Source organism: Pelodiscus sinensis, chromosome 4 (assembly GCF_052426305.1).
Source record: "Pelodiscus sinensis isolate ZL-2025 chromosome 4, ASM5242630v1, whole genome shotgun sequence".
Taxonomy (NCBI): Eukaryota; Metazoa; Chordata; order Testudines; family Trionychidae; genus Pelodiscus; species Pelodiscus sinensis.
Window position 1 is genome coordinate 101,256,037 of NC_143055.1, and position 16,243 is coordinate 101,272,279.

The window sequence follows — 16,243 nt, forward strand, 5'->3', positions numbered from 1 at the left end:
TGCAAGTCCTTATACAGAAGTGTCAGCAGGAAAAGTAATGAGGCATTGGAACGTTGGGTTCTCTCTGGTGGGAGAAAGTGGTTCCATCTGGCACCTATATGGACTAAGCAAATGCTTATCAGATAGTCAACTAGTTGATTCCCCTTCCCCCTTGCTGTCTCTATCAGATAGAGACAGCAAATGGGGTTGGTGGAGGAGAAAGAAGAAGGGGGTACTTCAAAGCAGCAGTGCTGCACAGCTGATCCCTGGCTCAGCTGTGCAGCACTGCCCCTTTGAAATGCCGAGGCGGTGTTCAAAGGAGCAGCGCTGCACAGAGCCAGGGTCAGCTGGGGACTCCCCAATTGATCTCGGGCTCCACACAGCATTTCAAAGCAGCAGTGCAACATGGAGCCCAGGGTCAGCGGGGGATTCAGGGGGGACCCCAGAGGGTCCCCACTGACTCTGAGCTTCATGAGGGCATTTCTACTTTGAAATGTACAAGAGCCCCCACTGGGGACTCTTGTACATTTCAAAGCTGGCTCATGTGCAGCCCGGAGTCAGCAGGACTTCCCACTGGCCCCGGGAGTTCCACACTCCTCCTTTGAAATGTACAAGAGCCCCCAATGGGGTTCTTGTACATTTCAAAGGAGGAATGAGGAAGTGCCTATCGACCAGTCGATGGGAATTTCATCAACTACTCGACTAGTAAATTAACCGCTAGTTAACATCCTTAGTATGCGCCAAGTGCCTGAATGATGATAGGAATGATAACAAAACAGCGTCCAGGAGTCAAAAGTTTCAAACTCCATATCGGATCCATGAAACTCCCTATTTTTACCCTGAGACTTTAACAAACAACAACTGACAGGTTTAAACATCTAACAGAGGGCAGGGAGGATGGAATTTGCCACAGGGCATTTATGATCTGGCAGTGCCACCCTGGCTGGTGCCATGGCACTGAACACATTAAACGGAGTTCCAGGGTTCTTCCAGGTCTTCCATCTGCAGGTTGAGACTAGAAGCTACACGCTTCAATAGCTCTTGATGAGCCTTAGTGTCCTTGGAAGGTGGAGGGACATCCGGAGGAGATGCTATAATAGCCTCATTGAGAGAGGAGGACAATGAGGGCACAGTAACTGGTACTTCCACTAGTACAGCAGGCTCTGGGGCCATTCTCTTCCTCATGCTGGGGGGCTTTAGAGTCCCCTCCACTCATGCTTCTGGTGGGAATGAGAGACCGCTGCTGCCAAATGGGTGGTCTGGGGTAGCTGGTTGAACTCCCACAGACTCCACTGATATCATAGGCTACGTCTACACTGCAGGCTTCTTGCACAAGAACTGTTTTGAGCAAGAGTTCTTGCGCAGAAGGTCTTGCACAAGAGCACGTCCACACTGCCATGTGCTTTTGCGCAAGAGTGTCCATGGCAGTGTGGACGCTCTCTTGCGCAAGAAAGCTCTGATAGCCATTTTAGCCACCAGGGTTTCTTGCGGAAGAAATCCCCGTTGCCCATCTACACTGCCTCCTTGCGCAAGAGGGCTTATTCCTTGTAGGGAGAGGAATAACTCTTGCGCAAGAAGCCCTCTCCTACTGATGCTTTACTGTAAATTTACTTGCGCAAGAACATGCATGCAGCGTAGATGCTCCACAAGTTTTTGCGCAAGAATGGCCATGCAATGTAGATGTAGCCATAGTGCTGACCATGGCATCTGGTGCCCCTATCCACAGGTGCAGAACCATTGGAATGACGAGGCCCACTGCCAAGGGCTGGTCTAGAAGCTGGTGTGGGCCTTGGACTGCTGTGGGGCTATGATGCTGTTGACCACTATATGGAGACACGGTCCCTGGGTAGTTGGGTCAAAAGCGGTGCTGTGCCTGCACCCCTGAGTCTGGCACCAAGTTCAACTGCCACTTGAAACAGCTGCCCTGGAACAGCTACATGCAGCTGATCTGTGATGGCCAACTGGCAGCAATCTACGCCGCTGGCTAAATGAACGATGATGTGACATGACTGGGATCACAAGGCGGAGCAAGTCTTGGTGCCTACACATAACTGACCCGCACGATGTGTGAGGCAGGGACTGCCATCCAAACAGAGATTACCTTGAGTGGGCACATGGGCAGCTCCGAGGGCTCAGGGATCTTCAGCACCAATGCCCCTGTTCTCAGGCAGAGATCTGTGCCAGGAATCCCTGTCTGGGCTGCCAGCCTGACAGTTGGAGGGAGGAGTCAGTGGGGCTTGTGCTTCACTGCCCGTCTCACAGTGACCACAGGGAACGCTGCCTGGATCCTCCCCTTGGTGCGGTTTGGCATCACTTAGGCAGACTGGGGAGGTGTATGAGCCTGGGCAGCCAGCCCCAACAGCATCATCATGTCCTGCATGCAGGGCCTCTGGCATGGAGGGCACCTGGATCAGGCTGGAAGTCCTACCAACCTCTAGGGAGGTTTGTGTAGATTGTGCTGGGCTACTCTATTCCACAGAAGCCAGGGTCCAAGAGCTTGAGGGGGACCAAGAGCTCCCTGACATGGGTCTTTGCTTACCCCCCAATTTATCTTGCTGTTTGCAGGACCATGAACGGTTCTGCACTGTCTTCTGTGGCTTCTTTGCTGGAGCCACTGATGAGGAGCAGGTCGACTCCATAAGGATGAGAACCCCTCTTCTTTCTGGTCCTTGGCTTGCAGATATTGTGTTTGTCACTAATGTGACCTCCTCAAAGCAACTGCTCCATGAATCACTCATTGGCATAGGCTTCCTGCATGTGCTGCAGGATTTGAATCCCCAGCCTATGCAGAGCCCCAAAAGAGACAAGTCGTTAACTCTTGAGGTACTACACTAATAGGGAACTACATACACAAAAACAAAGGAAAACAGTTCAGTAAGAAGGGCTACATTGGGTAGCTGGAGTGAAGGCTGTTCTCTGCACCATCCCTGCTACCATGAAGGAACAGAGGGTGGGGAGATGTGCATAGTGCCCCTTACCTGGAGGCACCACTCCAGGAACGGCTAAGGGTGCGCTCCTATGGGTATTACTAAGAGGGGAAAAAAACTTCTGGCACCAGTGCAAGTGGTGAGCATGCACACCTACTGTGGAATGCACATGAGTGATCACTTGAAGAACTCTGAAGTTTCATTTTTATTCCAGTAGGTGGTGTTACTGCATAATGTAATCTACTGTGTAAAGCTCACAAGATACGCCAATATTAAACTGTTTATAAAACAAAGAGCAACATAGATTCCTTACTTTAAAAAAATCATTTTTCAATTACAGGTTTACTTTACACAGAATTGCTCTCTAGGAAAGACATGTGGATGGTTTTACCTTAATGCAAGTTAGTAAAAGGCTGCACACATGGCTATTTCATTCAAGTATTTTTCTACTTATGAAACAAAAAAGGCATGTAGCACAATCTATCCTGATCTAACACTGACAAGTCCCATGCAATTGCTTTTAGTGCATTCACTACTTATTTAGGCAATCCTTCATGTTTTTCTCAAGTCAAATCTTTATACTTTTTTTTTTTTTAATTCTATAGTGGAAGCTCATTTGCACCCAAGATATTTCAGATGGTTAATACATAAACTGTTTAGGTTTTATACAGATAAAGCCACCAGCTTCTGTGAATCAGTAGGAAATAGCAGTTCAGTGAAGCTTGGGTATCTCTATGTGGCCTGTCACTATCACCACCACAACAGCAGCGACTGGTGAACGTTGTTTAATTCAATGCATGAAGGATCCTCAGTTATTGTGTAATAAAAGCAAACCCTAGACATCTTTTTACTTGACATGAGGGGCTATATGGCCATACTGGTTTGTACCCGTGCAACAATCACTTGTAAAATAAAGTATTTGCATAGGAAAATGCAGCTGAAGTTAGAGTCTCCTTCCCTTAGGCAGGGAGAGGTTTGCAAATGAGTACAATAGCAGGATTGGACCCAGTATTTGTATGATTTATGTGCACAAACTTTTTCTGCCCATGAGAGTCTCTCACCTCATTGGTTTGGGCTCCTTTGGAAAACAGAGAGAAATATTTATCTTAGAGTGATTTAAGAGAGTGCAAAATGGAATAGACAAATACATTTTATATAGGAATGGACCTTTAAGTGAGGGGATGTTTACATTACATTACCCCATCCAAGTTATTAATTCCACTCTTTTTTGAGCAGTACTTATAAAAGGCATGTCTATACTAGGAACATAACTCAACCTATAGTAGGTTGACTGACCACCACCACAGTAATTTCTGCAGTGCTGCATACCCACCGTACCGTCCATGGATCAGTGGTGTGCATCCTCACCAGGAGCACTTCCAGTGACTTGAGAGGGCAGTGTGGGGAACTGCAAGCCTTGTCTCAGATTCACTGGCAAGCTCGCTGCCAGGAATCTGGCTCCGCACAGGCTCTCAGCAGGCTGCTCCCACCCAAATCCTGCCAGGAGCCTTTTCAGTTACACAGCCCAGTACAAATATATATGGAAAGAGGATAGACACACTTGCTATTAAAACTGTATCTCATCTTATTACATATTCTGTGCTAACCAGACACTTCCATCATGCACATTTTTTACAGACCTTCCCACCAGCTCAAACATTTTCAGAGAAAACGTTTATGCATATCATTATACAGGGAAGTAGACAAGAAGGTACAATAGAAAAGATAGATATGGGGCAACTGAATTACTGGGAAGTTTTCCTTTGTAGGTAACACTTCCTCTATCCTAATAATTTAAAAAAGAAGCCAATTGTTAGACAATGCTAGCATAGTAGCAGATTAACTTACCTTTAAGCTTGAGGGGCAAAACATTCTGCCAAGCGAGCCTATGACCACTGAAGAGAAATGCGATTTTTAATGTGAAACAAAACATGGGAAGAAACCTTTGACAGAGGATTTATTTTGCTAAGATGTGATTTTATCTCCTGGGTAAGAAACAATAAAACCCCGTTAAGTTGTGAACCAACAATGCTATTCTATAGACCAACCCCTGTAACAAATGTTTGTCTACAAAAGCATCGTTTTATCAAGAAGTCAAAAGTGGTTTTCAAAGCACCTAAGGTTGAAGTTTCAAACACACCTATGCTTTTAACTCACCTGTATCTTGCAGGCTACATCTTCCATTGTAGAAAAGACCTGAGTTGTGAAGTAGAACAGTAGTTTTCTCCCAGTGTTGAGCTGGGATACACTGCCCGGGGGAACAAAATGCCATCCTTAAAGAGACTGTAAGTAATGGGCAGATCAGCAACCCAAGATAGGTGAAGTAAAAAATAAGGTTTGTATCGGCCTCAGCATACCTACTATATGAATTAAGGACAGAGAGCCCATTAAAAAGGACAGTGATGATTGAAGTGGCCTAAAATTGAATGTTACAGGAGCTCTTGTTTTTAAATCTTCCAATGAACCTTTCCAGAGCTTGAGAAAAGTCTAAGATATAGGACTTGGCAACACAATACCCTTGACCAGATGCCCTAAAATTTAGACAACCTGGAGTAGAGGGGGCTATTTAAAAAGTTTACATTGGGCTGTTCTGACATTTCCTTCAAACTTCAATATCCAAGGGAAGGAAAACATAACCTCGTCTTGCTCTACATGGGACCCAAAAGGAATCTACCACCTAGCAGTCTAAGCATAGAACTAGAGGTTTGGACCATGGTAAACTTTATAGTTGTTTGCTAACTGACAGAACAAAGCCATATATGCTCATTACATATCCAGGTGAAACTGCTCTTTAATATAGCATTGAACAGCCAAAGGAGCTGCATCAACAGACAAAGCTGGCAAAGTCAACCACTCAGAAGTTAGCACATGCCAGAATCAAGGTTGCCTGTGGAACTTAAACTTGACCCCTTGTGCACGTGCACATTATGACAACCTATGATTACATGATCACACTCTTCCCCTGGCCATCAGGGCCCCAGCCTCATTCAAGTGCAAAGCACAAACAATATTCAATTAATGGGATATTATCCATTTATTTTTATCCTCATCATTCATTGTGGTTGCCCAGGCTTTGTGTTACACACCACTCACAAACCCTGCACTGAATATAAAGTTATCCATTTCCTCATAGGCTGTTCTATTGTATCTTAGTTCTTTATTACCTATTAATTAATTTATCTTCACCAAACATACCCCAATGAGGTGAGGTATGTTATGGTCATTAATATTTATTTTAATAAGTAAAAAAAAGTTTTAAAACACTTTATTTTTATATCGTTGAAAGTTATGAACTAAAGCAAACTTCTGCTTAAACAGCATCTTTGTTAACCCCTCTTGTTAACAAAATCCCAGCTTAATACAAGGTTGCTATCACATTGGCAGTAAATAAATATCAAACCACTAAAACAGAAGGATCTTTCAACACAAAACTTGTGATTTTTTTGTAAAGCTCTGTTTTTGCCAACTTTGGCTGTTGCAAATAACTCGAATGCAAAAGTGGTTCTGAAAGAACATCATTTTGTTTTTCTTGTTAAAGGAAGCAACAAAGCAAAAATGCCACCAGGCTTGAAGTTTTTCTATTAACCACTAATGTTTAAAAATTTCTCGGTTTGTGTAAATGTACAGGTTTAATGGCATAAACAACAAAAAAGGGGTAAGTTTTTTTCCATTTTTGCCCATTCTGGGCGTTCAGCCAAAGAAGTGATAAAAGCTGGTTTGTTCTGAAACATCTTACAAACATATAACAGCTGCAGTCTAAAGTTTTGTTTTAGCTACAAATAAAGTGACTTGTAAGGTTCTTCGCTTTGGTAACGTCTGGAAAGTTTAACATGTAATCAAGAAAGAATTGTAAGTGTACATTTTGAGAGAAGGAATTTGCAAATCTCAAAATATAACCAAGTACTCCCCACTCCCTTTTCCTTAATTCACTTAAGGTTTGTCTTTATAAATATGATTTTATGAACAAATATTCAATCCTAGTCAAAATGAGTTTATTAAAAAGAGGGATTTCCGAATACTGGGCAGATACATTTCACTAATTCTTTACTGTAAAAAGTAAATCAAAGTTCATGAAATGTTACAATAACCTATAACAAATAATAACGGAAAGCTAAGTTGCTTTCAATAATGTTATCAACAAGCACAGAGCCAAACTATATTAGTAGAAACAAAAAAGGTCCTGTTGATAATAATGATGCTTAAAATTATGCATACTAAAAACAGATGTGGGACTAAAAATTAATGAATCAAAACTGGTATGGCAGACATTAGGCCTGCCTGACAAAATAATAATAAGGTGAACTATTCCATGTACCATTTTCTTTGTGGATTCTTAAAGACATTTCATGGGGAGAATGGATGGAATCTACTGGAGTGAGCTTCAGCATCATGGCTATCATTCCCACAATTTCCCTTCGGCCTAACCCTAAGGAATGCCCTCACCACATCAAGTCAGAGAGAGGGATCCACATTACATGGCCATATCTACCAGTTCCAGCTGAATCCCTAAACAGCATCGGAAACAAAAAGGGATCAGTCTAATACCAGCAATAGTTCCTGATCATGGGTATGTCTACGTAGCAAAGTGATTTTGAAATAACAGCCCTTATTTCGAAATAACTTTCCTAGCGTCTACACAGCCAAACCGCCATTTCGAAATAAATTCAAAATAGCGGCACTCTTATTTTGAATTTGGTAAACCTCATTCTACGAGGAATAACGCCAAATTTGAAATAGCTATTTCAAAATAAGTGCTGTGTAGATACTTATTTCAAAATAGGGGGCCTCCAGCCTTCCCAGGGTGCCATGGTGGCCACTCCAGCCTCAACCAAGAATACTTCTCTCCTTCCCCCCTGCCCCTGGAGCCCTTAAAGGGGTTGACTCTGGCCACAGTGCCTGTGCCAACTCCAATCCTGCCAGCCCAGAGCCAGCAGTCACTGCCTCTGACCCAGTGGCCCCAAAACATGAGCCAGCAAGCCACTGGTAGCCAGCCCTCCACCACTCCCCAGGAGCCATCTGCCAGCTCCCAGGAGCCTTCCAGAGCCTGGAGAAGGTGGGCGCCTTCCTGGTCCAGGGTGGAGATCATGGACCTTATTCAGGTTTGGGGGGATGTCCCCAACGTCCATGATCTCCGCACTAGATGGAGGAACACGGCCGTCTATGGCAGGAGAGCTGCCAGCCTGGCCACCAAAAGCCACATGCGAACCCAGGAGCAGGTTTGCATGACAATCAAGTTGGTCTGGCGAGACCCCCAACCCTGAGCTCTGAGCTTCCCCCTTCCAGTTCCTTCCTCTCAGGCTTCCCCCTCCCCTCTCCCACCTCCTTTCCCCAGTCTCACAAGAGTTTCATTCCCTCCCCCCAGTTTTGTTAAATAAAGAGAGTTTGTGTTCATGTAAAATTTTACATTAGAAAGGGGGGTTAGGGAGGGGTAAGTGGAAGGACGTGAGGGAGGAATGAGGCACAAGACCCCAGTGGGGCAGACCAGGGAGGCTCTTAGTGGTCCTCAGGCTGGAAGCTCTCCCGCAGGGCCTCCTGGATATTGACAGCCCCCCGATGGACCTCCCAGAGGGCAGCCTGCAGAAAGTGCAGACAGGCTCGCAACAATGCATCCAAGAGAAGCACCAGAGTGCCCAGGGGCAGCTCTGGCTCCATGTTACACAGAGTGCTGTGGTGTCCCCAGTGAGGGCAACCAGAGCACGCAGAGACAAAATGCTTTGCTGTGCCTCATCGAGGTAGACAAGCAAGCAGGGAACCTGAGAACTGGCTGTCCGGGGGGGGGGTGGGGGGGAAGAAGAGGAAGGGTGTCCCTTTAAGCACAGACCTCAGATAGCCTCAGGCAGCAGCTCAACACAGTAAGTCCTGACCTGGTACCCTGCTGGAACTGGTTCTGGCCAGCCTTAAACACGATTCAGAGTCTACTCAGTGTAGACGCACTAATAGCAAAATGCTATTTTTCAAAATGCATTTTGTGTGTAGATGTGTTATTTCGAAATAAGCTATTTTGAAATAACTATTTCAAAATAACACTGTAGTGTAGACATACTCTATCTGAATTAACTTTTTTCCTCAAAAAAGGACAATCATCATAGAATCATACAATAATTAGAACTAGAAGGGATCGCATGAGGTCAAGTCCAATCCCCTGAACTCAAGGGAGGACCAAGCACCATCTAGAATGGATTATCCCTGACAGGCGTATGTCTAACCTGCTCTTAGAAGTCTCCAATGACAGAGATTCATATTTAGTAATCTCTAAAAGATGGATCAGAAAGGGTACTTTTCCATATAAAACTCCAGCGAATTGGGATGGGAACAAGAAAGGCTGTTAAAAATGCAAGCCTTAACTAACACTTTACATGTCAGAGTTTTTGTTTTTCCTCCTCCTCCTAATCTGTAATAAAACATTAAAAGGATTTGGAATGGTTTATTTGGAATGGTTTGTTTGCCATGGTATTGGGCAGGCTGAGGTCTCTGTATAGCAGCAAACCCTAGACCTTGTTTACCACTGTTTAATATGTTAACACTTTGGGTTATTTAATTCCTTCAATTTGTACAACTGGTGGCATGATCCCTATTTTACACATGGGATATGGAGGCACATAGATTAAAGCCAAAATGGCCAGAAGTGACAACTAATTTGGGTACTCAATCTGAGAAGCCAAGGACCTGGTTTTTCAGTGTACTTAGCATTGTATATGTTCAGAGCTAAGGTTCAGAGCTAAGGTCACTGACCTCAATGGCAGTTGGAGTACTCACTCCATTTACTAATCAGGCCTCGGGGTTTGATACTCAGAAAATAAGGACCTAAGCTGGGATAAGATCAATTTCCTTTGGACAGCATTCAACTGCTTGACCCACCTTTTCTATTCCTACCAGTTCCCAGCCTCATTTCCCACTCTTTCCAACCTTCACAACCAATGAGGCTGGAGTCCTCCACACCTCTTATTCACTGCCCAACTCATTCATTCCCAGAGCTCAGTCCATCGTTTTTACTGAACAAGGCAAGAATCAGGTGGGAAAAGCAGTATATGACCATGTAATTCGAGACCACATCATAAATAGGGATGTTAAGGATTAGTTGATTATCTGATAAACAAATGCTTATCAGACAGTCGATAGGATAGTCGACTAGTCACACCTCCCTCCCCTTTGCTGCCTCTATTAGGTAGAGGCAGCAAGGGGGGGGGGGGAGAAAAGAGGGGTACTTCCAAGTGGCAACGCCGCATGGAGTCCTGGGTCAGCTGCTCAGTGCTGCTCTGCCACTTTGAAACACCACGGGGGTGTGTGTGTGTGTGTGTGTGTGTGTGTGTGTCCGTGCCATGTGGAGCCCAGGATCAGTTGGGAAGTCCCTAGCTGACCCCAGGCTCCATGCGGTGCTGCCCCTTTGAAACGCCACTACGGTGTTTCAAAGAGGCAGTGCCACGTGTAGCCTGGGGTTAGCTGGTGAGTCCCCAGCTAACCCTGGGATTCGTGTGGCACTGACCCTTTGAAACACTGCAGTACTGCCCTATCGACTAATCGAACAGCAAATGCTAATAGTCAATTACACGATACTTAAAATCCTTAGTCATAATGCATACACAGAAGGCATCAAATTAAGGTTACACCTGGAACCCAATTATGGCATTTCCTAATTTCTCAGTGTTTGGCTTTACAACCTAAATGTTTTAGCATAGTACTTCTGAAATAAGTACCTACATTTTAAAAAGATATAAATGTACAGGAACCTGCCATTAGAGTGAGATGGAAACGAACTTTACCAGTGGGTTTCACATCTGGCTGCTAGACAACAAAGAAATGTTGAGACTCAGTCACAAATGGATTCTTTTCCAGCTCCTTTAGGGGAGTGTGCTTTAACGGTTACAAACCCTTCTACCACATTCCTCTCCTTCTACCTAGTTCTCCCTTTCTGCTCTTATCCACCCAGTCCCCAATTTTTTGCTATGGCTGCTATTCCTCCCAGATCCTGCTCACCATGACTCCTGCTCTGCTACAGACTCTGCCGCTCCTATTCTCCCATTGCCCAGTTCTCTACCATGTTTTTCTCCCTCTTCCTTTCCAGAATCTGTTCTGGAACTCCACCCCTAATCAGTTACTACCCCATCCGGCCCTCCACCCCTCAGCTTTCATGTCAGGCTTACTCCCCTTCCTCTCCACATCCAGTAGAGAACTCAGAGTGTAAAAAACCCCAAAACACCACAACAACACTGTTCTCCCTCCTCTAGCAACTCAAAGAGACAATTGAGAAACGGGAAAAAAAAAGTCTATTCAGCTGCTGCAGGCCCTGGGATGGAGCATGTTTCAATCACTCTTAACTGTACACATGCACAGTCCATTTGATATATAAAAGCTGTGAAAGGTTTGAGCAAGCGTCAGAGAATGTAACTGTCAAGCCCTAAGAAGTCTCTACTGAACAGATTTTTTTTAAAAGGCTTATAACTTGGCTACATGCAAACATTTCTTTATCAGAAGGGCAAATTGACATCACACCCTTACTCCAAGTGACCGCTCTGAGCCCTTGTTCCACAGAATGGCGAGGTTCTCAACAAAGAAGATGGAAATTTCCATCCCTAATAGCTTAACTTTGACAAACTTATATGTAACTTCAAACAAGAATTTATAATAGAAAATGCTTTTCAAGCTTAACTACAGTTGTCAGTAAAATATCACCTACCACCAAAAATAATCCAGACTAATAAAAGTATACTTTTATTCTTCAGAGAGACCAGGTAACTCTTTACACATTTAAAAAAAATCTTTAATACGCTCGTCTACATCTCTCTGATCCTTAATAGAATAATCTATCTGGCTAAAATTTGGTGCAATTTCTCAGCATATAAACAGCTCTTTTTTTTTTAAAGAGTTATTACTGTACACAAAATAGGTGGAGTCATTTATGAAGTGCTTTCCTTTACTCTAATTATCCCTACAAGCAGATGTCATGGGTCAAAAAAGGACAAAGATGACAGGCAGAGGCTTGTACCATAACAAAATGAATACTCTAAGGCTACGTCTACACTGGTCCCTTCTCTGGAATAGGCATGCTAATTTAGAACTTTGGAATAGGGAAATCCGTGGGGGATTTAAATATCCCCCACGGGATTTAAATAAACATGGCCGCCGCTTTTTTTCCGGCTTGGGGAAAAGCCGGGAAAGAGCGTCCAGACTGGCGCGATCCTCCGGAATAAAGCCCTATTCCGGAGGATCTCTTATTCCTACTTGCAAGTAGCCTAAGAGTGTTCTTGATATAATCGTCTTTGCCCTAGCCACAGTTTTCATAACATTGTCATGAATCCCTTTGAAATTAAATGTCACTGAAGTCAATGGAAGAATCACAATGAATTAATTTCATTAGATCCAATGTGGATGCTAGTGGAAAAAAAACCCAGATGTATTCGCTGGAGTTGGATTGAATGGCATTTAATTCTCTCAAGTGTATTCAAAGTTACCTTACAGATAGGAAAAACTTTAAAAAAACAATGAATAGTCCAGTAGCACCTTAAAGACTAAGAAAACATGTAGATAGTATCATGAGCTTTTGTGAGTATAACCCACTTCCTCAGATGACAGGATCGGACCCAATCCTTTCCAAGAACATTAATAGTATTTGGATTTAGAGAACCAAAATGCTTCAAAACTAGAGATTTTCTTGAAAGCTGCAAAGTAATAAATGAACCCCAAAAGGTCAGGACTGGAGATCACGTTTTCCCAGTTTAAGGTAATATCTTGCACATAAAAGGTTTCATGCACATAATGGATTGAAATAAGTATTAGGAGCAGAAGATACAATCTCTTTTTAAATGTTCTATTGTCTGTTTCACTACCTTAAATCTTATTTCAGCAGTTTTAGATTTTTTCACGTGACTACGTACATAAGGTTCTATTTACTGTATACCAGTGGTCCCCAACCATTTGAGGTTGCCGGGCACCAGGGGGCGTGGCCGTTTGCCCAACGGGGGCCAGGGGGTGGGGACACTTGCGTGCCCAGGGGCGGCCCGCCCCCAAAGCCGCGCGCCCGGGGGCCGGCACTCCCCCTGCCAAGCGCCGCGCGCCCGGGGGCCGGCGCGCCCCCCGCCAAGCGCCGCGCGGCCGGCTCCCCCCCCCCCCCCCCGCGCCCGGCCCCCCCCCCCCCCCGAAGCGTCCCGCGCCCAGAGCGCGGGCGGCCAATCCGCGGCACTCCCGGGGCCGGCGCTTACCGTGCGCCATGTGCCCGGGGCTAGGCCAGCCCCGAGCACTTGGCGGGCGCATACAAATGCCCCCGCGGGCACCATGGCGCCCGCGGGCACCGTGTTGGGGACCACGGCTGTATACAATAATGATATAACTATGAAGAGAGACAAGAAACCCAGTCACAGAATACGCCTTCAAACTCCTCCATAATGGCTGAAAAAAAAGCAAACCAATCCTAGTCAAAGTTCAAAAAGCTGGTATGTCTACAGAACTCACTGCTCTGTGGCTGTCTTACCACCTGCACTGTAACTATAAAAGGCAGTTCTCTATTAAGGCATTTACTGGACGTCAATCAACAAATTAAAGTTCTAGTCACACAATGATGAATAAATTCTTCCTAGAAGCCTCAAATTCCTATAAATGTTTTCCACCCATTGGCACCTTCATATAAAGAACCAAAAGAGATATCCTAAGCTTCCACCAGAATCATTGCAAGATCTCTAGCAATCACTGTAGAAATAGATGAATTGTTTTACTGTGTCTTGTAGGCCAGTGTTTTTTAACCTTTTTTTATAAAGTACCACTTAAACAAAAATTATAAGTTCCCCCAGTACCTACAGTTTTCAGACAAATTTTTTTTCTACCATTGCAACACATTTGTTTAAACAACTTAATCGTAGCAGGCGATGAAATTTTTGGGTGTAAAAAATAGAAAAATAATAAAGCACTATAAAACTTAAAAATTCAGTTTTCTTCAAGTTTCAGTTGTGTTGATGTACCCCTAAGAGTACTTGTACCACTAGTTGAGAAACACTGTTGTAAGCTATGTATTTAAATTTTTAAGTAAATGTTCTCAGCTAAAAGTATACTATTTCATTAAAATTCTGAAAACATTGTTTTTTCAAACAATTTAACAAATTTATTACAAGTGACAGCATATTTATTGCATGTGTGAGCAAATGACTCAAGACAGCTAGATTTACACAAAAGAATTTATAGTTAAAATTTCTGTTTCAAAATTCTTCTGAAGCAGTTTGTATAGTCATTCCGGTAGGCTAGCCTTTGCAATTGTCAAATCCTTCATCTACCGCATAATTTTGAAGATCATACTTTATAAGTAACTGCCTGAACAGATGGACATTACAAGAACTAAGCAGCTATATTATAAAATAGGCTGCAGAATGAGAAACGGTGGCGTTAAGTATTTGACAAAATTTAAAATGGAGAAATTTGTTGGTTCTGTCTTCAAGGATTGGAGGTACTTGAATTAGTTATGTTAGATAAAAGACTCACCTGATAGGAAATTATGTACAAGTGTAATTATCACACCTCTCCTGTGAAAATGCTCCTGTTGAGAGACTGGATGATCATTAGTAATGGGATACAAAGCATTTCCTCTCAGAATCCAAGTGCCAGTGTGACCCAGGTGAGTAGTGATCAGAAGTTACCAAAGGGTGGCATTTTTATATCTTACTAGTTGATTTACCCAGCATTGCTCGGGTCCTAAATCAAATAAGTTTTATTTTTCTTCATTTAAATCATTGGGGTGGGACTGTGGGTGAAGGGCAGGCTGCCCCGGGGAGAGAGGACGAAATGCAGCCTTCTCTCACCGCAGCAACTTGGGGCCAGGTGAGAAGCACCAGTCCATGGCCACAGCAGCTGCAAGTGGGCACAGCCGGGGAGAAGTGCATGTCCCCTGGATGGGGAACAGACAGACACACACACACTTTCTGGCCCTTACTGCCCGCGGTGGCCATTCTACAGTATATCTCCCTACTACTAGCCCCCTACCTTTCCATTTTACGAGAAAAACAAATTCCAGGCACATCCCATTGTCTTGGCACAACCAACCCTGACTTTAAGTTATGATAAAAGGAAACTGTATATCAAATTTGGTGATCCTAGCTCTTATCGTTTAGGAGTTCTTGAACAAAAGGACTCACAGATGGATGGAAAGACAGACACGCATTTCTAAAATATATAGTAAGAAGATCTGAAAAGAGTAACACCTCACTTCAGGTTCTGTTGAATGGAGGTCAACATCATGAAGCATTAATGAGCTGCATATGCTGTCAGTCAAAGACAGACCAAATACAGGTAACATCCTACCTTGTCACATGAAGAGGAAGTCTCTCTGTATCAGTGTTGCCATGACAATAGCATACCTCAGGAACACAAAAACTGCCATGGATTAGGGATGTTAGATGGCAGGAATTTGAACAGCCTTGTAACCGCATGAAATCTTTGCAGTTACATGACTACTCACTCCCAGGGAGCCTCCTACCAACGTGCACTGCTGCCTCTGATACAGCGGCAACAAGGGTCGGGGGGACGGGGAGAGAGAGATGCAAGTAGTCAACAAGATTAACTGATAAGCTTAGGCTTATTGGTTAATCATCTAGTCAACTACTTGCTAACATCCCTACCAAGGATGGAGGTTTCTTTGTATTTCTGAAACACACAAAACTGCCAAGGAAGACATTCAAGAATCCATATTTGCCTGTGAATCAACATCAGGTAACAAGGAGCAAGTTGTTTGTCAATGCGTCTACTGGACTTTCAGTGACATCAATGGGAGCAGTGTGCATCCACAGGCAGTCAGCATATTAAGAGTGATTGGCAGGTATTTACTGCTTTCCTTACATTGTTTTAGCTGCTTTGCTTTGACAGAGAGACACAAGAAATCTCAACTCAAGTCCTGGTAAGTAAATACAGAGGAAGTGATTTTCAATTATTTTGTTTCTGAAGTTTACATGCTTCACTAATTTGAGATCTTAAACAGTCTTTTCAACTCTGCTTTTCTGAACTAAACCAAAGCATCTCAGTTCTCCTTTAAAAAGTTATTTTTAGGTTAGACTGCAGTATCGAGGATTAATTGCTCCTTTCATATTTGATGCCAGGATACTTGTTCTTCAGTTGTAGAGAAGAAGCATGTGAGGAACAACCACCAGTGGAAGAAAGCGCTGAATTAATATCGCTTTCCTTCTCACTGTGCAGAGGTTGTTTTCAGTGGCATGGGGTTGTCTGGGGTTCAGCATCTACAATATTCACTACTAAAACATAGGATGAGTGCAAAACAATCAGGAAAAATAATCATTCCCTGCTTGTGGCACATAACTGTCAAGCATTCTGGGTTTATTCCAGATGCAATCCATTCCAAGCATCAA